Source organism: Aotus nancymaae, unplaced genomic scaffold (genome assembly GCF_030222135.1).
Source record: "Aotus nancymaae isolate 86718 unplaced genomic scaffold, 86718_ANA_hifiasm-v0.15.2.pri h1tg000033l, whole genome shotgun sequence".
Classification (NCBI taxonomy): domain Eukaryota; kingdom Metazoa; phylum Chordata; class Mammalia; order Primates; family Aotidae; genus Aotus; species Aotus nancymaae.
Window position 1 is genome coordinate 5,976,644 of NW_026988447.1, and position 24,484 is coordinate 6,001,127.

Consider the following 24,484-nt stretch of genomic DNA (forward strand, 5'->3'; position numbering starts at 1 on the left):
ACTATCCCATTCCTGGGTATATACCCAAAGAACTATAAATCATTGTACTATAAAGACACATGCACACCTATGTTCATTGCAGTCCTGTGTACCATAGCAAAGACCTGGAATAAACCCAAATGCCCATCAATGACAGACTGGACAAAGAAAATGTGGTACATATACATCATAAAAAACGATGAGTTTGTGTCATTTGTAGGGACTTGGATGCATCTGGAAACCATCATTCTCAGCAAACTGATACAAGAACAGAAAGTCAATCACTGCATGTTCTCACTCATAAGTGGGTGTTGGACAATGAGAACATGTGGACTCAGGGAGAGGAACATCACACAGTGGGGGCAGTTCAGGGGGTAGGGGAGAGACAGCAAGGGGTGGGGAGGGTGGGGACGGGTAACATGGGGAGAAATGCCAGATGTAGTATTCACTTAAAGTAAAATAAAAATAAAAATAAAAATACATAGACTCCCAAAATATAAGGAGAAATCAGAGAAACGCAAAATCAGTGGGCCTTGGGTCTGGAGATTCTATAAGATCAAGTAAATTAGGATGTGTCATTATATACAAACTCTGAATAATGTAATAGCTCTAATAAACAAATATACATATACATACATATGTATATGCATTAAAATTGCTTCCTTGATCTATTTCACAATTACCAAATATATTTTAAATCAATTACAATCACAAATTCGATAAAGGGAAACTATAGAAAGCAGTCTCAATTCATTGGAATAAAATGAGAAAAATTTCAATTACTTAACAAATAGGTATGTAAACAAATACATAAGCATGTATATGTAAAATGATTCACAAGTAGCACTATAAAGATGAAATCAAATTGAGATCTCTACAATCTACAGATTCTCTAAATAATGATGCTAACACTATGCTGAGGAAATAATATGGAGATCCTTACATTGCTTAGAAAGAACAAAGCTGCAAAGAAAGTCACCCCCTCCCCCATATACACACACTCTGGCAGAAAAAGCTAGAAAATCCACAAAATCATATTGTTACTTGAGCCTCTTAGACAGTTGGGTTTACAAGTTCACCAAGTAAACTAATTTCCAATGAGGGACAAAGAATAATTTCACCCTTGGCATAGCACAGGGGAAAGAAGTGGCCTACATAAATGCAGGTAGAAAGAAATCAGCTAACATTTTAATAACTTCTTTTTTTTTTTTTTTTTTTTTTTTTTTTTTTTTGAGAGAGAATAAGAAAGAGGAAAAAGGAAGAGAAAGAGAGAGAGAGAATGGGGAGGAGGGAGAAGGAAAAGAAAGAGGGAGAGAGAATGGGAGTATTGCTTTCTTGCCCAGGCTAGAATGCAATTTAGTAATGGGTATTGAAAAGCTCTTTTATACTGATAATTATACTTAATGATGTAGTCAGGAAGGAATAAGGGAAGAAGATAACAAACAAACAGCCAACCAATATTTAATTTAAACCTATGAAATGCTATGCGATTACTGAGGAGTGATTTACTTCCAATTATATAGTCACCTTTGGAATAGGTGTGAGGTGGTAATGTATGTTTTGTGTATTTGAAGTGGAGAGTTCTATAAATGTTTATTAAGTTTACTTGTTCCGGGTCTGAGTTCAAGTTCTGAATATCCTTGTTAATTTTCTATCTCGTTGATCTATAGAATCGTTAGCTCTTCTTGTTGCATTGATCCTTTTGCCATTATGTAATGTCATTCCTCACCTCTTTTGATCTTTGTTGCTTTAAAGTCTACTTTATCAGAGGCGAGAATTGCATCTCCTGCTTTTTGTTTATTAGTTTATTTTTACTCTCTGTTTGATTGGTAAATCTTCCTCCTTCTCTCTGAGTCTTTGTGTATTGTTGCATGTAAGATGGGCCCGGATGCAGCATACCGATGGGTTTTGGCTTTTTATCCAATTAAAATATATATAGGTTTAATACCGGCGTTTGATGCTAGCTGGCTGTTTTGCCCATTAGTTGATGTGAATTTTTTATTGTGTTAAAGTTCTTTGCTTTTTGATATATTTTTGGAAAGGCTGATATTGGTTGTTCCTTTATATGTATAGTGCTTCTTTCAGAAGCTCTTGTAAAGCATGCCTGGTGGTGGTGAACTCTCTAAGTACTTGTTTGTTCGCAAAAGATTTAATTTTTCCTTCGCTCATAAAGTTTAGTTTGGCTGGATAGGAAATTCTGGGTTGAAAGTTCTTTTCTTTAAGGATGTTAAATATTGGTCCCCACTCTTTTCTGGCTTGTAGGGTTTCTGCTGAGAGATCTGCTGTAAGTCTGATAGGTTTCCCTTTATGGGTAACCTGACCTTTCTCTCTGGCTGCCCTTAGTATTTTCTCCTTCATTTCAACCCTAATAAATCTGGCGATTATGTGCCTTGGGGTTGGTCTTCTTGAAGAATATCTTTGTGGTGTTCTCTGTATTACCTGGAGTTGAATATTACCCTGCCTTGCCAGGTTGGGAAAATTTTCCTGAATGATATCCTGAAGAGTATTTTCCAACTTGGATTCATTCTCTTCATCACATTCAGGTACACCTATCAAACGTAAATTAGGTCTTTTCACATAGTCCCATATTTCCTGGAGACTTTGCTCATTCCTTTTCATCCTTTTTTCTCCAATCTTGTCTTCTCGTTCCATTTCACTGAGCTGGTTCTCGACTTCTGATATCCTTCCTTCTGCTTGATCAATTCGACTGTTTAAACTTGTGCATGCTTCGCGAAGTTCTCGTGTTGTGTTTTTCAGCTCCATCAATTCACTTATATTCTTCTCTAAATTGTCCATTCTCGTTAACAGTTCGTCAAACCTTTTTTCAAGGTTCTTAGTTTCTTTGCATTGGGTTAGAACAAGTTCTTTTAATTCACAGAAGTTTCTTATCACCCACGTTTTGAAACCTGCTTCTGTTATTGGAACACACGTGTAATCTATTAAGCCTTGTTCCGTTACTGATGAGGAATTGCAATCCCCTGTAGAGGGAGAGGCATTCTGATTTTGAGTATTCTCTACCTTTTTACGCTGGTTTCTTCCCTTCATTATATATTTGTCCGTCTGTCGTCTTTATAATTACCGGCTTTCTAACTGGGTCTCTGACGTCCAACTTGTTGATTCCCTGCGCCGAGATCTGAGCAATCCACTGAGCCGGCCAAAACAGTGGTGTTAAGATTGATGGTGCTTTTCTGCCCGGGAATCTCCGGACTCTGCACCAAGAACTGGCGTGCTAAGGCACCAGCAAAACCACCACGCCGGCCACAAGAGTCGCCCTGGCGACCCGTTGGGCTCCTCCACTGGGAATCTCCTGGTCCGTGGGCAACAAATATTCGTCTGAAAGTGTGGCGTCCTCTCTTTCTTTGCGCTTTCACTGGGAGGTACGTGCCCGAGCTGCTAATCATCAGCCATCTTGGATCTCTCTCCCCATTTTAATAACTTCTTAAAGGAAATGTGTAGGCTTGCTTATCAGTTTGGAAAGACTGGGCGCCTCAGACGCAGGAAGAGTTTTTACTCATAAAATGTTTTCCCCAGACCTTCACCATGTGCTTAGAAAAAGGCAGGGAGGGAGACCAGAAATGGCTAGCTTCTTTGGTAGTGTGGTGAGTAAGTGGGGGTCAACTGCTTTGGGGAGATGGGCCTTGTCCCCTTGCCCTTACTCTTCTGCCCTCAGAAGCAAAATGTTAATTACCTAAGGCAGGGGCAGGCATCTTTCTCACCGCCACGGAACAGGGAAGGGTCCATTGCTTCTAGAAGGAGTAAAAGCAAAACCTGTTGCCTCTGACGAGGGGATGGCAAATGCTCTCATCTTCTTCTGCAAAACACAGGTCAATATATTGCTGCCAAAAGCCTGTAAGACTTTCCCTGCTGTGGGAGGAGCAGTGAAACATTTCCAGTGAAATGTGAGAAAAAGTACAGCACTTACTTTTAAAGAGATACACTTTAATAACACTTTTTTTACTAAGACTAATTTGTCTGACATTAGCAGAGCTACTCCAGCTTTCTTACAGATGCTTTTTGCATATTTTGTTTCCTTTCTTTATTATCTATTTGGATTTTTCAATCTGAAATTTATCTCCTTTAAACATCATATATTTGGATCTCTCTTTTTACTCTCATCAGTCTATATTTGTATTTTGATTGTATTGTTTACCCCATTCACATTAAATGTATTATTGCTATGGTTGGATTTAAAACTTCTGTGCTGTTTTTTATAGGTCTCATGTGTTTCCTGCTTTCTATCCCTCATTTACTACTTTCTCTTCAATTAAGTGAATATTTCCTATGATAACATTTCAAGCCCTTTAATGATATTTTCACTTTTTAAAAATTGTTTTTATAGTTGTTGCTCTGGGGCTCACCATATAAATTTTAACTTACTAGAATGAGCTTCAGATTTCAACTAACTAAATTCCAGGGAGATGCAGAAATGTCAGTCCTATGTAACTCTCACTACTGTTTCCTTATTTTGTGCTATTTTGGTTACATTTGAAAAATGCCTAATATTATCACTTTATATAATCTTGTATTTTTTTAAACGAGAGAAAAAAGAAGTACATATATTTATTGTTACAAAAATGTTCGTATTTACTATTTCTATTTCTCTTTATAGATATCTGTGGATTTAATGCTACTCTTTTCTCATTGCAATACAGAGACCTCCTTTTTGCTTTTATTGTCAAATATATTGCATAACTATATGTATAGGTCTGCAATAAAATATACATTTTAAAACAAATTATTTCTTATCAGTGAAAAAGAGGAAAAGAGAAGATATAGGCATTTATAAAATCTTAATTGCATAATTATTATTGGTGCTCTGTCTATTGTGTCTGTTGTGCTTTGTGTCTATTGGTGCTTTGTCAAAAAAAAGTCTATTGTGCACCTGTGTGTGTGTGTGCACACGTGTGTGTATGTATATTCAAGTATTTACTATGTTCACTAAAGAAATTGATTTAGCATTCTTGTTAGGTGGATTTGCTATCAAGAAATTCTCTCAATTTTTGTTTCTCTGGTAAGATCTTCATTTCACCTTCATTTATGAAAGCTGAAATTTCCAAATGTTAGATTTTTGATTGAATTTTTTTCTTTTAGCAACTTGAATATGTCATCCCATTATCTGTTACACTTCATTTTTTTTATGATAATATGCTAAAATTATTACTGAGATTCTTATAAATGTGACGTGCTAATCTCTTCCTGCTTTCAAAATTGTCTATTTAGCCAGGCACAGTACCTCATGCCTGTAATCCCAGCAGGTTGGGAGGCTGAGGTGGGTGGATCATTTGAGGTCAGGAGTTTGATACCAGCTTGGGCAACATAGAGAAGCCCTGTCTCTATTAAAAATGAGAAAGATAGCCAGGTGATAGTGGTGCATGCCTGTAATCCCAGCTGCTTGGAAGCTGAAGCAACAGAATTGCTTGAGCCTGGGAATAGAGGTTGCTGGTGACCTGAGATTGTGCCACTGCACTCCAGTATGGGCGGCAGAATGAGACCCTGTCTCAAAAAAAAAAAAAAAAGTCTATTTGTTTTTGTCTTTTAATATTTTTACTATGGCATGTCTGGGTTTTGATTTCCTCTAGTTTATGTAGGGATTATTGAGTGTTTTCAATGTTTAGAATATTATTTCATATTAAGTTTGAGGACTTGTCAGACATTATAAATTTTAGTAAGTTTTCTGTTCCTTTCCCTTTCACTTCTTCCTCTTCATGTCAATTATTATATGTATGTTAGTATGATTAGCAGTACCCCACGTTTATCTGAAGCTTAGTGCATTTTAAAAATAATTCTCAGCTACTCAGGAGGCTGAGGGAGGAGAATTGCTTGAACCCAGGAGGCGGAGGTTGCGGTGAGCCGAGATCGCGCCATTGCACTCCAACCTGGGTAACAAGAGCGAAACTCTGTCTCAAAAAATAATAATAATAATAATTCTATCCTTTGGATTGTAGACTTTTTATCCAACTACCTTCAAGGGCATTATTCTATTTTCTACCAGTCCAAATCTTCTGCTTAACCATTCTATTAAAATTTTATTTTTCTTTGATTTTCAAACCCAGATTCTATTTTTTATATCAATTCTACCTTTTTACTGATATTATCTTTTTGATAAGCCATTGACATCTTGTCCTCCTTTAGTCTTTAAATGATTTCAATTAATTCTTTGAACATATTTATAATGACTTATTTGAAGTTTTTACTTATTAAATGTAACAACTGGATCCTCTGAAAGGTTTTTGGGGGTTCATGGCATTTTACCTTGTGTGGGACACTTTTTTTTGTTTCTTTACATGTAACATATTTTTTGTTAAAATCAGGTCATTTTGGGTAAGACATTGTAGCAACTCTGAATATTCTCTCTCCCTAAGCTTTTTGTTATTACTGCATCCCTTTTTATTTGTTTAGTGACTTAGCTGGACTACTGTAGTGAAATATAAATCGCACACATTGTGAAAGCTTGATATCACACCTCAGTGCGCACAGCACTGGGCATGGTGTAATAATCCTGTGATGACACTGGTTTTGGATGGGCTGTCTTTGACTGTTAGTTTGCCCGATCTATTAACCTGTCTGCCTGTTTCACATAATACACACCTGTTTGTCTCCACTAATTGCTGACTGAATTTGTTATTGGTATCAATAATTTTACTATTATTCCAGATGTTTTTCTTATCTGGGAAACAAGTTTCTCCACAGTATGCTCCAGTTAAAATCAGACTCTTTTGCAGGTACCATTTTGGTCTCTGCCTTACAGATCTGTCCTGACCTTGCTTTATTTTGCTGTCTCTTTTTCTGGTTACATCTGGCAAATTGGCTGCCCTAAGATAAAAGTCCTATGTTGCCCATATACAGAATAATCTGAGTTACCCCAGTGATTTTATAAGAATAATCTCTTGCTTTTTTTTTCTTACTTCTCCCTCTGTTATTATCATCTTCAAAATATTTGGACCACAGCTCTTGAGCTGGTGGTGAAGATTGTTGCCCTCTACTCTTGAAGTGACACTCTAGCTTTATCAGTAGGACAAGGTGGGAGATGGGTAGTCTCCATTTTTTCCTGGGCTAGCTTCTCTAATTCTAAAACCTTCTTAAAATGGTCTAGGCTGGGTGCAGTGTCTCACGCCTGTAATCTCTAAACTTTGGGAGGCCGAGGTGAGGGGATCAGCTGAGATCAGGAGTTCAAGACCAGCCTGGCCAATTTGATGAAACACTGTCTCTACTAAAAATACAAAAAAGAAAAAAAAATGCTAGACATGGTGGCAGGCACCTGTAATCCCAGCTACTGCAGAGGTTGAGGCAGGATAATTGCTTGAACCCAGGAAGCAGAGGTTGCAGTGAGCCAAGATCTTGTCACTGCACTCCAGCCTGGGTGACAGAGTGAGACTCTGTCTCAAAAAAAAAAAAAAAAAGTCTACATGGAACTACATGATGTAGCACCCTGTTAGTTCTCCTAACACCTGATCATCTCTTTACCCTTTCTCCCTCACTCATTTCTTTCCAGTCATATGACTTCCCTTCTCTTCTCTTAAAGGAACATACATACTCTTGACTTGGGCCTTTATATTTGCTGTTTCTTCCACTGCAAATACATATTCCTCAGATATCCTCATGAATGGTCTCTTTACCGTCTTCAAGTGTCTGCCTACCAATGAGAATTCCTGATTACCTTATGCAAAATTGGAAATCACCTTCCACAATATTTGAAATATGCCTATTCAACAATGCTGCTTATGCATTTCCATATTTTGTAGACATTTAACATGTTATAGGTTTAATTTTATTTATTACCTATATCACCCCATTCAACACATACAAATAATGCAATTTAGTAAGAAAGGATTTTTGTCTGTTTTATTTAAACCGCATCCACAACAAGGCTCTGTATATAGGAGATAGATATTAGGCAGTCACTAAATATATGAGAGATGATTGAATTGCTATGTTTTTCAACTCTTGCCCTCTTTTTTTGTCCTCTATGTTTAACTTTTTTAAGATTCTCAAATCACGGCAAATTGCATGCCTTGAATGTTATTAAACTCTGATAATTAAAAGTAGAAACATTCAGGCAGGTGATTTCTATTTAATATTCCCTAATTCTCTAATGTATTAGAGCTAATAGACACATAATGAATATTTAAATAGATAATGTCTTTTTAAAATATTTGGCATTTCAATGTAAACGTAATTGCTTATGTAAACACGATGCTTGTTATGTTAAAAATTAATCTCTTTCATATATTATTAAACTCTAAATTAATATACACAGTCTTTTAGTTATTTATAGAGGCAGCATGTTCTTTACATATTAGCCTTACCACAAGAAACATGCTTATGTTAAAGAATGTTGTATTTATGGTGTGCTATAGCAATATGGGATGATAATTCACATTTATGTCTTCAGAATAATTCATCAAATAAAAAGTATACCATTCAATGCTGAAAATAACTATAATTTTATTTAAGCTTTTTATGACTGATGAATTTCTGCTTTCTACACATACTTTATTTTTGAATTCTTTTAGCTCTAATGTATCATGTATAAATTGTACATTGTGTTATCTAACTCTATCCAATCTCTCCATCTGTTATTGGCCAATTTTCTATTTTTGCTAACATTATTAGTTATACTTATTTGTACTGAGAATCACCAACACAAAAATCATACTGCTTTAGAGACAATTGTAACGGAAAAATAAACACATTTATTATGGTTGTAGTGTTGATGTAAGTAATTTAGAATTTTTTTGAATTATCTCAGAAACTTTCTAAGTTAAATTTTTGCTCTTTGAAACATTTACTATTTTCCTACGATTTTTGTTTATAACCCCATTATTTTTATGTATTCTTTTAATTTGTAAACATCAAGTGTAGCTATGTTTATTAGTCAAAGTCTAGGAGAATTATACATAAAACAGGAGATTGTGGGAAAAATGAGCAAAGTATGAAGGAAGGTCACTTATAGAAATTAAGGTAAGTAAATTTAAAGTTCTAACCATAATATTATAAAATTTTAAAATAAACATTGCTAATGGAATAAGGTATTTCATTGTTAATAGAATGAGGTAGTAATTTGATTAATAAAAGGTCCAAGTGACAATATCAGGTGCCCTGCTACTTCATTATTAAACCAACAGTACTAGTGCTATTGGAAGACCTTCTAGCAAGTTCTTCCGTCATTTGGAGTATATTCGCATCATCTTCTGCCAGAAAGATTTCTTTAAATAAAAAGTAGCTGATTCTTTGCTACGGGGTGTAAGTAGAGACTAAACACTTGACCATGCCGGACAAGCTTACCATTTGACTTCAACTGTACATCATGAAACCAGTAGTACCTGATATGTTGAATCATAAAACAAGATGTTGACAGCCGCTCACTTGAAGAGCAGAGCATCTATGTGAGTCTAGACAAACTGAAAATGTTGATACCATGACTAACCACACTACAGCTTACTTGAAAGCTGGATGTTAATGAAAGGAGAGGAAATTCAAGAATACCAGTGTCTATAATCCAGGTTCAGTGTTCTGCTCTTCAAACATGAGTGTCAGCCAGAGAAAAGTGGGTCCCTTTCCCCACCTTTGCTTCCAGAGCAGTAGCCAGATATTTTTCCCAGGAGGACAAGCAGGTTGTAAGAGCAGAGATCTCCAAAATTAGCCTCAAAAGAGCACAGTATTTGAAAGAAAGTATGAAGAAATTCAAGCCTAATGGCATTCCTGAAAACTACAAAGATTTTGGTTGTGAGCAATTAAGTGAAGTCTGGTAGCTTCATGACAGCAGCAAGGTAAGTTGTAGGGTAACTTATTTACCAGAGACAATCGAGGAAAGAGACAGGAAGAACACTCCTGGTGTCACAGTAAACCACAAACATGGGCATCAAATACCGTACTTGCGGAAGAGCCAGCATTTCATTTGACCACACTGTGTAGTAGTTTGTACTTCAAGGCATTGTTGAAAATAATAGCAAATTCAATAAACTGTCAGTGGAGCCTAACAACTGGATGCTATATCAATACACACACACACATAGAGAGACAGCTTAACAGAATTCATGCAAAGAAACAGTAAAGAGAGCCCTGCTTGAACCAATCTCATTCCATAATGATTGTAGGAATACCAAAGGCCACACCAACTGAGTAGTGATATTAAAGCCCTAATGGTATGGGAGGATTATATTTCACTACAATAATCCAGCTAAATCACTAAACAAATAAGCAAGCCAGCAACAATAAGCTCTGTTTAGGGGTATTCCAAAATAAGTTGTCTAGCATATACTGCTTTTAATAAATAAACAAATAAATTGGAAATGCAAAAAAAAAAAAAAAAAAAGCAAGTAGCAGAACTGCTTGTGAGAGAGCCCAGCTGTTGCATTGAACAGAAAGGACTTCAAAGCAGTCATTATAAATATGTTCAAGAAACTAAAGGAAAAAATGCTTAATGAAATAAAGGAAGGTATAATGACAATGTCTTATGAAAGTGTTGCCAGGTTTTGGGGTGCAGGGGAGCACTCAGCTTGCTCTCCTGTGGGCTGTTTTTCCAGGCTCTTGGTACCTCACTCACCCAAGAATGGAGGAGGGGACCACGCAGGTGAGGTGTGCTCACAAGTAAATATCGGACCCCAAAGAAGTTTTGTAGAAAGTGATTTATTTAGGCAGAGAAAGAGAAAAAGGAGAGAGAAAAAGATGAGAGAGTGAAATCTTCCATGAAGATTGTGGAAGGAGACCCAAATATGGAATCCAACAGGGTGTGGAAAAAGGGGAATTTTAACATGGGAGGAATTCCCTCCTCTTCCAAGCCCCTTGACCTATGAAAGGAGTTGCTTTAAACTTCTGATAGAGTGATTGACTTTAATTATTTTCCTCAGCCCTTGAAAATTTAAACAAAGACCTCTAATCTGCAGATGGAGAGAGGGGAGGGAGACATGGTGCCGGGAAGTTCTTGGCCTTGAAACTACACCCCTTCATGGACCCAGGAAGAGAATACATACCTTCAAAAGGAGAACATGAATAAAGAGATGGAAATTAAAAAGGAAACAAAGTGAAGTTATGAAGATTATTAAGCTGAAAAATATAGAAACCGAAAAGAAAAATTCATTAGAGAGACTCAACAGTACATTAACATTGGCAGAAGAAAAACTGAATGAACTTGAAAATTGATGCATAATGATTATTCAATGTAAAGACAAGAGAAAAGAGAATAAAAGCCTATGAACAGAGCCTAATATAAATGTAGCGCATCATTAAGCATGTCATAGTGTATAAAGGGAGTACAGAAAAAGAAGAAGATTTGAAGAAATAATGGTGGAAAATTTTATAAATTTTATAGAAAATATTAACATTTACATCCAAGAAGCTCAATAAAAATAAAATAAATGCCAAGATATCTACACCTAGACATGTCATAGTAAAAATGTTAAAAGCAAATGATAAAGAGAAAATCATCATAACAGAAACAGAGAAATGATTGTTAGTTATATGTACACCAACAAGATTAACAGTGGATGCAGCATCATATGCAGTGGAGGCCATATAGCAGTGGAATGACATACTGAAAGAAAATAACTTTTAACAAACTATCTTTTTAAAGAAACACAAAATAAGACTCTCAGAGAAACAAAATAGAATGTATTGCTTTCAGGTTTGACAGAAAATAAATTCTAAAAACCCTTTAGTCTAAGTGTATAGGACCTCAGGTAGTAATTTGAATATGTATTTTTTAAAAGGCTGGTAATGGTTATTATGTAATTATAAAAGACAATCTAAATATATATGCCTTCTCTTTTTTCACATTTAAAACACAATTTCACATATAATATGCTTGTAATTTTATTTTTAGTTCAATAATATAAAGAGGTGTAATATACAACAGAAAAAAATATGTTGTGTAAGCTTTATTGGAATAAAGAAGTGATAACAACTCATAACTGAAAATTACCTTTCATGACAAAAATATTTGAATTCTTCAATATGAAAAACAGCATGTATAAATAACTCATGGCTTACATAATATTTAATGGTGAATTATTTAATGCTTTAAACCTAATATCAGGAATAACATAAGGATGTTCACTTTTGCCACTTCTATTCAACATTGTAATGAATGTTCTAGCCAAAGTAATTAGGCAAAAAATAAAAATACATTAAATTGTACAAATCAATACTTAAACACATTAATGTTTAAATTTATTTTTTATTTTCATTTTTATTTTTAAGACAGATTCTCACAGTGTCATCCATGCTGAGTGCATGGCCCAATCACAGTCCACTTCCTGGACTCAAGTGATCCGCCCAACTCAGCCTCCTGAGTAACTGGGACCACAGGTATGCACTACCATGCCCAGCTAATTTTCTAAAAAAAATGTTGTATAGCCAGCCTCGCATCTTGGGAATGAAGCTGACTTGCCCATGTTAGATAGGTTTTTTGATGCGCTGCTGGATCTAGTTTGCCAGTATTTTACTGAGAATTTTTGCATCGATGTTCATCAGGGATATTGACTATCACTCTTAGCAAACTAACACAGGAACTAAAAACCAAATACCACATGTTCTCACTTATAAGTGGGAACTAAATGATGGGAACTCATGAATACAAAGAAGGAACATCAGACACTGGGTCCTACTTGAGGGTGGAGGGTAGGAGGAAGGAGAGAAGCAGAAAAAATAACTATTAGGTACTAGACTTAGTACCTGGGTGGCAGAATAAACTATATGAGCTTATGTGACACAAGTTTACCTAGATAACAAACCTGCATGTGTACCCCTGAACCTAAAATAAAAGGTTTTAAAAGAAAAAAAATTGAATTTATAATTTTAAAAATCCTGAAAAAGCAATCACCAATCTCCAGGACAAATTGTTTTCACTGGAGAATTCTACCAAATATTCAAAGGATTAACAACAATTTTACATAATGTCTTCCACTATGCGATGATGCACAATATCTTCCACTGCCCCCATTTTATGAGAGATTAGACTTACCCTTGAACCAAAATCAAAGGCAAAAAAAAGCAAAATGAAGCAACAATGAAAACATTCAGAACAAAATCTGGCATGAATTTAAATCTCAACTTTTCATTTTTATTTTTTTCCTTTTCAACCCAGCAATGTACACAAAGAATAATACATTATGATTGAGTGGGCTTTATTCCATAGACAGGACAGGTTCAGAATGTGAAAGTCAATCAAGAGTAATTATGCAAATAATCATATTAATTTATGTAGACAAAAATGGACAAAATTTCTCATCCATTCTTCATAAATCTCAATACAAGCTCTGACCATAACTTAATGAAGAACATCTACAAAATTCCTGTAGATGACATTAAACAAATGGTAAAAGGCTTAATGCTTTATCTCTTAACAGTGAAGAAAGCAAGGATGTCTGCTCTTACCTTCTCAGTCAACATATTATTGAAAGTTGTTTTTTTATTATTATTATACTTTAAGTTCTGGGGTACATGTGCCGATCTTGCAGGATTGTTATGTAAGTATACACATGCAGTGGTGGTTTGCTGTATACATCCCCCCATCATCTACATTAGGTATTTCTCCTAATATTATCCTTCCTCAATATCCCCACCTGCTGCTATCCCTCCCTAGCTCCCCACCCACCAACAGATGCCAATGTGTGTTGTTTCCCTCCCTGTGTTCTCATTGTTCAACATGACTTATGAGTGAGAACATGTGGTGTTTGGTTTTCTGTTCTTGTGTCAGTTTGCTGAGAATGATGGTTTCCAGATTCATATATGTCCCTGTAAAGGACATGAACTCATACTTTTTATGGCTGCATAGTATTCTATTGTGTATATATGCCACATTTTCTTTATACAATTTATCACTGATGGGCATTTGGGTTGGTTCCAAGTGTTTGCTATTGTAAACAGTGCTGGAATAAACATACGTGTGCAAGTGTCTTTTTAATAGAATGATTCATAATCCTTTGGGTATATACCCAGGAATGGGATTGCTGGGTCAAATAGTATATCTATTTCTAGATCCTTGAGGAGTAGCCACACTGTCTTCCACAATGGTTGAACTAATTTAAACTCCCACCAACAGTGTAAAAGTGTTCTTATTTCTCCACATACTCTCCAGCATCTGTTGTCTCCTGATTTTGTAATGACCACCATTCTAACTGGCATTAGATGGTATCTCAATGTGGTTTTGATTTGCATTTCTCTAATGACCAGTGATGATGAGCATTTTTTCATATGTGAGTTGGCTGCTTAATGTCTTATTTTGAAAAGTGTCTGTTCATATCCTTTGTCCACTTTTGAATGAGTTTGTTTTTTTTCTTGTAAATCTGTTTTAGTTCGTTGTAGATTCTGGATATTAGCCTTTTGTCAGATGGGTAGATTGCAAAAATTCTTCACATTCTGTTGGTTGCTGGTTCATGCTAATGATTGTTTCTTTTGCTGTGTATAAGCTCTGGAGTTTAATTAGATCCCATTTGTCTATTTTGGCTTTTGTTGTCAATGCTTTTGGTGTTTTAGTCATGAAGTCCTTGCCTATGCCTATGTCCTGAATGATTTGGCCTAGGTTTTCTTCTAGGATTTTTATGGTGTTAGGTCTTATGTTTAAGTCTTTAATCCATCTGGAGTTAATTTTAGTGTAAGGTGTCAGGAAGGGGTCCAGTTTCTGCTTTCTGCACATGGCTAGCCAGTTTTCCTAACACCATTTATTAAACAGGGAATCATTTCCCCATTGCTTATTTTTGTCATGTTTGTCAAAGATCAGATGGTTGTAGATGTGTTGCATTGTCTCTGAGGCCTCTGTTCTGTTCCATTGGTCTATATCTCTGTTTTGCTACCAACACCATGCTGTTTTGATTACTGTAGGCTTGTAGTATAGTTCGAAGTCAGGTAACGTGGTGCCTCCAGCTTTGTTCTTTTTGCTTAGAATTGACTTTGCTATGCGGGCTCTCTTTTGATTCCATATGAAGTTTAAGCCGGTTTTTTCCAGTTCTGTGAAGAGGGTCATAGGTACCTTGATGGGGATAGCACTGAATCTATAAATTACTTTGGACAGTATGGGCATTTTCACCATACTTTGGACAGTATGGTTAGTATTTATTCTTCCTAACCATGAGCATGGAATGTTTTTCCATCTGTTTGTGTCCTCTCTTATTTCCTTGAGCAGTGGTTCATAGTTCTCCTTGAGGAGGTCCTTTACATCCTTTGTTAGTTGTATTCCTAGGTATTTTATTCTCTTTGTAGCAATTGTGAATGGCAGTTCATTCTTGATTTGGCTCTCTTTAAGTCTGTTATTGGTATATAGGAATGCTCATGATTTCTGCACATTGATTTTGTATCCTGAGACTTTGTTGAAGTTGCTTATCAGTTTCAGGAGACTTTGGGCTGAGATGACAGGGTCTTGTAAATACACAATCATGTCGTCTGCAAATAGAGACAATTTGACTTCCTCCTTTCCTAATTGAATACCCCTTATTTCATTTTCTTGCCTGATTGCTCTGGCTAGAACTTCCAGTACTACATTGAATAGGAGTGGTGAGAGAGGGCATCCTTGTCTAGTGCCAGATTTCAAAGGGAATGCTTCCACTTTTTGCCCATTCACTACGATATTGGCTATGGGTTTGTCATAAATAGCTTTTATTATTCTGAGATACATTTCATCAACACTTAGGTTTTTGAGAGGTTTTAGCATAAAGGGCTGTTGAATTTTGTCAAAGGCCTTCTCTGCATCTATTGAGATAATAATGTTGTTTTTGTCTTTGGTTCTGTTTATGTGGTGAATTACGTTTATAGACTTGTGTATGTTGAACCAGCCTTGCATCCCCCAGATGAAGCCTACTTGATTGTGATAGATGTTTGATGTGCTGTTGCAATTGGTTCACCAATATTTTCTTGAAGATTTTTGCATCTATGTTCATCATGGATATTAGCCTGAAGTTTCCTTTCTTGTTGAGTCTCTGCCGGGCTTTGGTATCAGGATGATGTTGGTCTCATAAAATGATTTGGGAAAGATTCCATCTTTTTGGATTGTTTGGAATTGTTTCAGAAAAAAAAAGAAAAAAGTAAAACACATTAAAAGCACAGTAAGATATCAGTATATACCTCCCTCTCAGAATGACTAAATTTAAAGATGGTGATAACACCACAAATACTGTCAACAATGTGTCGAAACTAGATGACTCATACATCAATAGTTTGGATGTAAAATTGTACAGTAACCTCAGAAAAAAGTTTAACAGTTACTTTTAAGACTAAAGTTAGTCTTAACATATGACCCACGAATTGAATTGCACTGTTGGCAAATATCCCAGACAACTGAAATTTTTTTACATACCGTCATTTATACATAAACATTCATAGCCGCCTTGTTCATAATTGCCAAAAACAGGAAACTCTTAAAATGTCTTTCAGTGGGTGAATGGTTAAACAAACAGTGGAACATCTAAATCATGGAATCCTCCTCAACAATATAAAGGAACAAACTATTGAGACACACAACTTGGATGAACTTCAAGAAAATTGAAATGAATGAAAAAAGCCAATTACAAAGTGATACATATTGCATGATTCCATTTATACAACATTTGTTAAGTTACAGAATTATAGAGACAGGAACAGAATGGTGGTTGCTGGGTTCGGGGCTGGGTGGAGAGGACATGGGTACAAAGGAAGTAGCATGTGGAAGTTCTGTGACAGTACCGTTAAGTGTCTGATTAACGGTGGGCACATGCCGCTATCCATGTAATCAAGTTTCACAGAGCTACATCAGCATGCACACACACATACACACGAGCTCGTGGATAACTGCTGAAATCTGAATAAACTCTATATTTTGAATTTCTAGTAATTTCCTGGTTTTGATAGTGTGCTATCCTATGCTAGATGTTAACATTGATGGAGGTTGGGTGAAGAGTACACAGGTCATTACCTCATATATCTTACAACTCTAAGTCTATATTTATCTTAAAACAAAATATTTTTAAAATTTTGTATTTATATTGAAATAGAGTACTATATTTATATTGATATCAGGGTTCTCCTGTTTGTTTGTTGATTGTTTGTTTGTTTGTTTTGAGACTGAGTCTGGCTCCATTGCCCAGGCTGGTGTGCAGTGGGCGTGATCTCGGCTCACTGCCATCTTTGCCTCCCAGGTTCAAGGGATTCACCCGCCTCAGCCTCCCAAGTAGCTGGGATTACAGGTGCCAGCCACCATGCCTGGCTAATTTCTGTATTTTTAGTAGGGATGACTTCACCATGTTCACCAGGCTGGTCTCCAAATAATGACCTCAAATGATCGACCCACCTTGGCCTCCCAAAGTGCTGGGGTTCCAGGCGTGAGCCACTGCGCCCGGCCTAATGTCAGTTTTTATGAATGGTATGAATAAATAACATACTTGCTAATTATGGAAAATCTGTTTTATGATCAAGTTACAGTTTCTTATTTTGTGATTTACCTCTGGATGTGTGTCTCCATGTGGAAATATATACATGTATATTTATTATATTTTTGTATACACACATTCATGCGCACACACACACACACCCCATATACATATATATATATATATATATATATATATATATATATATATATATGAAAGTTTATAAGAAATTTTCTAAGCAACTCTTATGGGTTGAATTTTCTCCCCTCAAAAAGATGTGTAAATTTCTAATCCCCAGTACCTCAGAATGTGACCTTATTTGAAAATAGGGTCATTGAAGGTGTAGTTTGTTAAGATAAAGTCATACTAGTGTGATGGGCCCTTAGTCCAGAATGACTGGTGTCCTTATAAATGAGAGATGAAGAGACACAGACAGAAGAGAAAAGAAGACCATGTGACAAGACCATTTAGTCACAGGGGTGCAATTAAAGTGTGACAGCTGCAAGCCCAAGAATGCCAAGGATTGCTGAGAACTACTGGAAACTCGGAAGAGGCATAGAATAAATTCTCCCCCTACAGGTTTCAGAGGCAGCATAGGCCTGCTAACGCCTTCATTTGAGATTTCCATCCTCCAGAACTATGAGACTGCATTTCCGTTGTTTTAAGCTCCTCAGTTTGTTGTTATTTTGTTACAGCAGCCCTAGAAAACCAGTGTAACAACGTATCATAAATAATCAACTAATGCAGGATAGATCATTTCTAAGCAGGATTATGGGACTACCCTGGGAGCAACAGAAACAAAGTCAAAGAGTTGCTGTGATAGTATATTATTTTAAAACCATTTTTATGTGAAATCCTATGTGGAAATCAAATACAGGAGGTTCGAGGAACATGCAGAAATACTTAATATTTTGAGATGAGTACGAAATTCAAAGCAGCAGTCACTGGCAAACAAAATCTAAGAGTTGTAATGCTCAAAACTGCCTTCTGCACTGATGGGAAAGTTCCGTGCCTTCCCTATCCTGTATTTAGCCAGCTCCACTATGGTTACTGGAAATTTGAAATGTGGTTGATGTGAGTGAGGAAGGGAATTTTTAATTTTATTTAATTAATTTAAAATTTTGTTTCACTTACATGACACTAATATCTACCATATTGAACAGCAGTAGACTTCTCAAGCTTCTAGTTTGAAAACCTTTAATTTAGTGGAAGCTCTTCAGCTAACACATAGGATATATGACTTCTAATTCAGTCTATTCTTACCTCTTCTTATCTGTGTAAAGCTGATTAGGCTATAATCCCCTCAGAATTATTTGCTTATCCTTGAAATATATTAGAACACTTTAAGATCCCATGTTTCTACATATCATCTCACCTCCCACTGTCACCGTTTTGTTTAAAATATGTATGTCTGCTGTTTTGCTGAATGTACTAGTCTCCCCGGTCTCAGTTGGATCATATCAACAATGCTTTTCAACACAAATCAAACTGTAGCCCAAGGGACTGAAGTACAAGCTTTTCACATTGTGTGGAAGCTGTGCTCTCTTAGATGTGGTGCTGTCCTAAATCAATTGATTGAATCATCAGAGGTATAAATGCTTTTTCTCTGACAGAGCCACCATCCTCTGAGAAGCTGACAGGCAGTGGGTGGCTACAAGTTGTCTGACAAGACAGATTTGCAGTGCAAGGCTTAAGTGACAGGATTACATAAAGCAAAACATTTAAAAGAAAATCAAATTAGTGTCAGTGCACCTGTTCTTTAAAACCAGAGGAAGAATCTCCTAATGTTACCTGTTGTACAGAAGATTTAACGATGTAACAACACTATCTTCCTTTGTTTTCACAGATTAGGAGAGGCCTTATTTGATCTGCCAGGATGTATGTTTTGCTGAGAATGTTTCTTGGGATTCAATTCAATTAAATTAATAAATGCATGACTACTCTGAATCAGATAACTCGAACTACCAGGGAACAAAGATGAATGAGATACTCCTGTCCATGAGAAGTTACTAATCCAGAAAGGAATAAACAATCAAATTAAGCAAATATTTTTCAACTGCTGTTTGATGATGTTTTTAACTGTATCAGTTCAATCATTTACATTTGTGTTTTGCAACACTGTTAATTTGGGCACTTGATAAGAAGGTATTATATGAGTGTGATTTTACTGTGCTTTATGGAGTGAAGCTTTCCCCAAATTAATAAATACTTACTATAGGAATGATGGGCATTTCCTATATTAGCAACCAGACGCTTGTAGCAGAAGTGTCCTCAATTTCCTTAGCTACGTCGATCCTCTACTCTTCAAATTCTCCTTTTTCTGTGCTACTACTTTTGTTCTCTTGTTCATTCACTTATGAAATATTTATTAAGTAGATATTGTTAGGCTCTGCTCCAGATGCTGGTTTTATAAGAACAAAACACATATGGCTGGCTATATGAGAACCAAAGACCCGCCTTTAACAGAACTTACTTTCTAGTGGGTACTGGGGCAGGGAGACAGGAGGAGAAACTTCCTGTTATTCTTCTTTCTTTACTCTTTCACGTTGACTCCCTCCCCCAGCCCCAGTGCTCTTCGTAGTGGTTTCAAAAGTTGTGCTTCATCCAATTCCGATTTCGGCTTTCTATGCTTTGTTATCTACCCCCCACCAGGTGATTCTATCCTCCTTCTTCTGTCAATCAGCACACAGGGCTCCCGGAGGAAAGGGATAGAAGAAGAGAGACATATATATACACAAATGTACTGATGTTAGTTAAAACAGAGAGAAGGGACAACATTTCACAAAGCTAGCCTTGGCGCTTTTTTCCATAGTCACTAATAATCTCTTTATCAAGATTGTCATGCCACTGTCAATTCAACTTAGAGTCACTGAGTGTCTTCTAAATGCAAATGTAATAGTCATATGTCATTAGAATCATTACACACTAATATCACTTTCCACCTTTTACTGTTTTTTAGCAATCACGGCACAAATATGTCATTACAAAACAATTTGATACATATATGGTTGAGTCTGGATGGTTTATTTGAGCATCCTGGAAATCTGATGTAATCCTCATGTTATTACTTCCTTAAGCAGATGAGAATTTTTAAGTTTTAGAATTTCATACCATGATTTCTTCTTTTTTTTTCTTCTATTTTGTAGAGACAGGGTCTCTCACTGTTGCCCAAGCTGGTCTCAAACTCCTGGCCTCAGGGATCCTCCTGCCTCAACCTCTCAAAGTACAGGGATCACAGGGTGAGCCACCATGCCTGACTCAACATTATATTTAATAATTCTCAACATTCCTTGTTTTTACAAGACCAAGTACTGCTATTTCTTATGAAGAATAATGATTGTCTGTGTCTATCTTGACTGCACTAACTTATGTATGTATAGTTTAGAAGAAATTGCCATGGAAACTCTAGACCATTTAGGACAAATCTCAGTAGAAAATTTCCAGGGTGATAAAGGGAATGGAGGTGGGGAAAAAGAATGTAATGCTTTGTTGGGCTGATGATCTCCCTTGACTCAGATATTAAGATATATCATGAAAAATAGGATTCCCAGTGGAGTATGACTATTATGCTCATCTCTTAGCGGTCTGGCTCATTAGATTACATTAGAATTTTTAAAAGAATAGATTATTGCATTCCCCTGCTTGCTGGTAGCTGCTCCAGAGAAGATCGAGACAACATAGTTTGCACAAATACCATGGAAGAGACTTCTGGTTCTATGGCTTATGCCATTATTTCTAAATTGTGAGACAAGGCACTTTTGTAACATTTGACAGATGTAGGGCTGTAGTAGTGAAAGATCAAAGTGATGAAGAGAAAGATACAAATGTTTAGCATGATATCTGCTCCGAGTGGCATGGTGATTATTATAAGACAGTCATGTAGAAATTACTACTAAATGCTAAAATCTCGCTGATATATGGGGTGCCTGCCCCTCTCTCAGATTTAAATGGGAAGATTAATAGAAACCCCTCTGATCTTTTTTACTTAAGCTAAAAGCAGTGGAAAATTTTAAACTGTATAGACTTTCAGATTGACCTCAGGAAATATGACTTCTAATTAAAGGAATCGTATATACTAAAGTTTGGGGCATAAGAATAATAGCAAACACTTACTGTTTTATGTTTCTAGGCTCTTTATTACATGTTTTACATGTTTTAGTCCTTTTAATGTTCACAAAAACTCTATGAAGTGCATACTATTAAAGCTCACTTTACCGATTAAAGAAAATAAAGCACAGAGAAATTAAAGAATTTGGCCAAAGTCGCACGGCTAATAAGAAGTGGAGCTGGAATTTGAATCTAGGATGTCTGGTTCCAGAGTCCATGCTTTTAATTATGAGCGAAGTAGAAGATCAGCAAGCCAGAGGAGTAGAACACACTGTCAGCAGTCCTGCTAACGCTCGCTTTTCCACTCTATTACAAAAGATAATTAGAAGGTTTACATTTATTTGGGAAAAAGAAAGGCGAAATGTCATTCTAGCAATAGGTGAATTCTACTTCAATGATAATAGTCATTATCATTAGTGGCAACAATCATTATTTAATGATAATAATACTGTATGAAGGGGAGTAGTTTGTCAGGAAATATCATGGCAATCACAACCTGTGCTCTGACAAATTGTATTGATGACTTAATGCACAAAAAGAAATGATGTTTCAATTTGCAAAGACACATGACCTACTAAGATAGACTGTTACAGATAAAAGAAAAAAAAGGTTATTTTGATATCTGTCCTCACTTTTATCAAGAAGTAAAATGATTTGGACTTTGGTGAAATCATATATTTAAAGTGGATATAATTTAAGGACATATGTGTCAAGTTAGAAAAGGATGTTCTGAAGATGTTAATAAATTTCATATTTATTCTGTGACATTTTAAGTGTCAACCACAAAGAGTTACACAGAGACAGAAGCCTCTGAAAAAACTGTCAGAAGTTTCTCTGCAGCATCCATAGTTTTTGGACACAGTGATTATACTTGTCATTTATTCCCTTTCTGAAAGATAATCATTAGCCAGCAGCTTGGCACTGGGCGAGACTCATCTCTTTACTTAAGAATATCAAATAACTCTATGAAAAGAGGTCCCAAGACTACTTGGTGACGTCTAAAATGCATTTAAACAAGGATGTTACTACGCAACAGAGCTAATTGTTTACACAGAAGGAGTACATGAAATAATATGATAAAAAGGGCAAAGGAAAGATTCAAAATTTCTAAGAAAGTGTAGGTGGATACCTGCTCTTGGCACCCGTGACTCCTTATCCTTCTGGATGCTGTGGCCTGCAGAGATGACCCACATGGAGTACATCATGAGCACTCGGTCCTCCGGTATCCACTGTGAGAAACAAGAATATGATAAAGCAGGAAGCCAGTAAAGTCAGGATTATTTCGCTGGCTCCTTGTCTACTGCACCACCACGACATGGTTCAATGACTCCATCAAAGTGCATAACTTAAGCCAGAAAGGCTTCTCCATTCAGGTCTCTCTTAAATTCCAGTAAACACACCTTGCCTGGCTCCTATAGGCCCAGTGTTAATGACAGCACCATAATGTTTCAATGGCTAAAGAACTGTCCCATCTCTTCAAGCTGTTTTTAAACCCTGCCCACACTTTTTTAAATGGTGCAAATGTTTCTCTATTTGTTTCTTATCAGTATCCTGGCTGATATTGCATATGGATTAGGAAATAGCTCAAGGAAAATAAAAAGTCAAGATGGGATTCCGGGTTGATTTCCTTCATCTCAACAGAAATAATAGAGTTCTTCAAGGGCAACTACAAATAAATATCCCCAAAACATTAGTTAATTTTATTATCAGCAAGTGCTCTTATGCAATTTACAAAATAAAATAGATGCCTCAAGAAAATACATCATATTCATTCCAAGGTGATAATCATCTTAGCTATATTATTGATGTACTTATATATCAAGTTGAAAAGCATAATTTTAATACATCTATTTATTATTATTGTTTTATTGTGTTGTATTATGCAGACTTTTTTCTCACAGTTTTACTATTTTTTCTTTTGTAATATGGCTCATCCTTTCTTCAGTTATCATTGAGAATTCATGCTACTCCTGAGCCTTCCTACTTTGCCCCAGATATTTTTCTCTCTTTGTGTCTACTGATAAATTCCCTATGTGGACTATACTCATAAATAACGGTGATAAATTTAGTCATAAAATAAAATCATCCAAATATCTAGAAGTTATACACACAGCAATAGTCAAAGCCCTTACATAGTACGTTGAAGAGTGATGGCCAATAATCTTCAAGTCCTAATCTCTGGAATTTGTTAACATTACCTTATTTGAAAAAGAAAATAGGCCTTTGGAAATGTAATTAATAATCTTGACTTGAAGAGATAATCCTATTAACTGGATGAGCCCTTAATGCACTCACAAGTGTCCTAATAAAATAGAGTCAGAGGGAGATTTTACACAGAGAAACACAAAGGAGGAGGCGATTTGAGATTGGGGTGATGTGGCTGCAAGCCCAGGAACACAGAGCAGCATCAGAAGATGGGAGCGGCAGGGAACAGACTTTCCCTTAGAGCATGCTGAGAGAAGGTTCTCCTCTCATATTTCACACTTTTAGACTCTGCAACCTTCAGAGAATAAATTTCTTTTTTAAGCCACTGCGTTTGAGGTTATTTGGTAAAGCAGCCACAGGAAACTAATCTGTCCTTATAATGTGTTAAGTACTGTTCTGTGCACTGTTTATGCATGAAATAAGGCACTCACAAAAACCCTATGAGGTACGTGGTATCGTTAGGACTCTTTTACTACAGAGAAGTTAGTAAGTTGTCCAAAGTCACAGTACCGACAAGCAGCCGAGACAGGGTTCAGGGAGTCTTGTACAAGCTCAGTCTTTCTAACTATTGCAGTCAAACAGTGGAGCAAACCTTGCTTTAAGTATCAGGAAATTTAGTTTTTGTATCATGCCGATGACCCTGGTGAATCACTTAACTTTAGGTTATAACATGAGAACATGAACTGCTCTGTTTACTACAGCCCAAATATTTTTCAACTCTTCAATCTTGTAATATCTGCTTCCCTTTTTACATATCAGGGGATTCTACCTGACACTACTTTCCCATATATTTTTAGATATCAGTCTAAAATGTTTATTTTCTTTGTTACCGGCATTTATATTTGTGCTTACTTTGT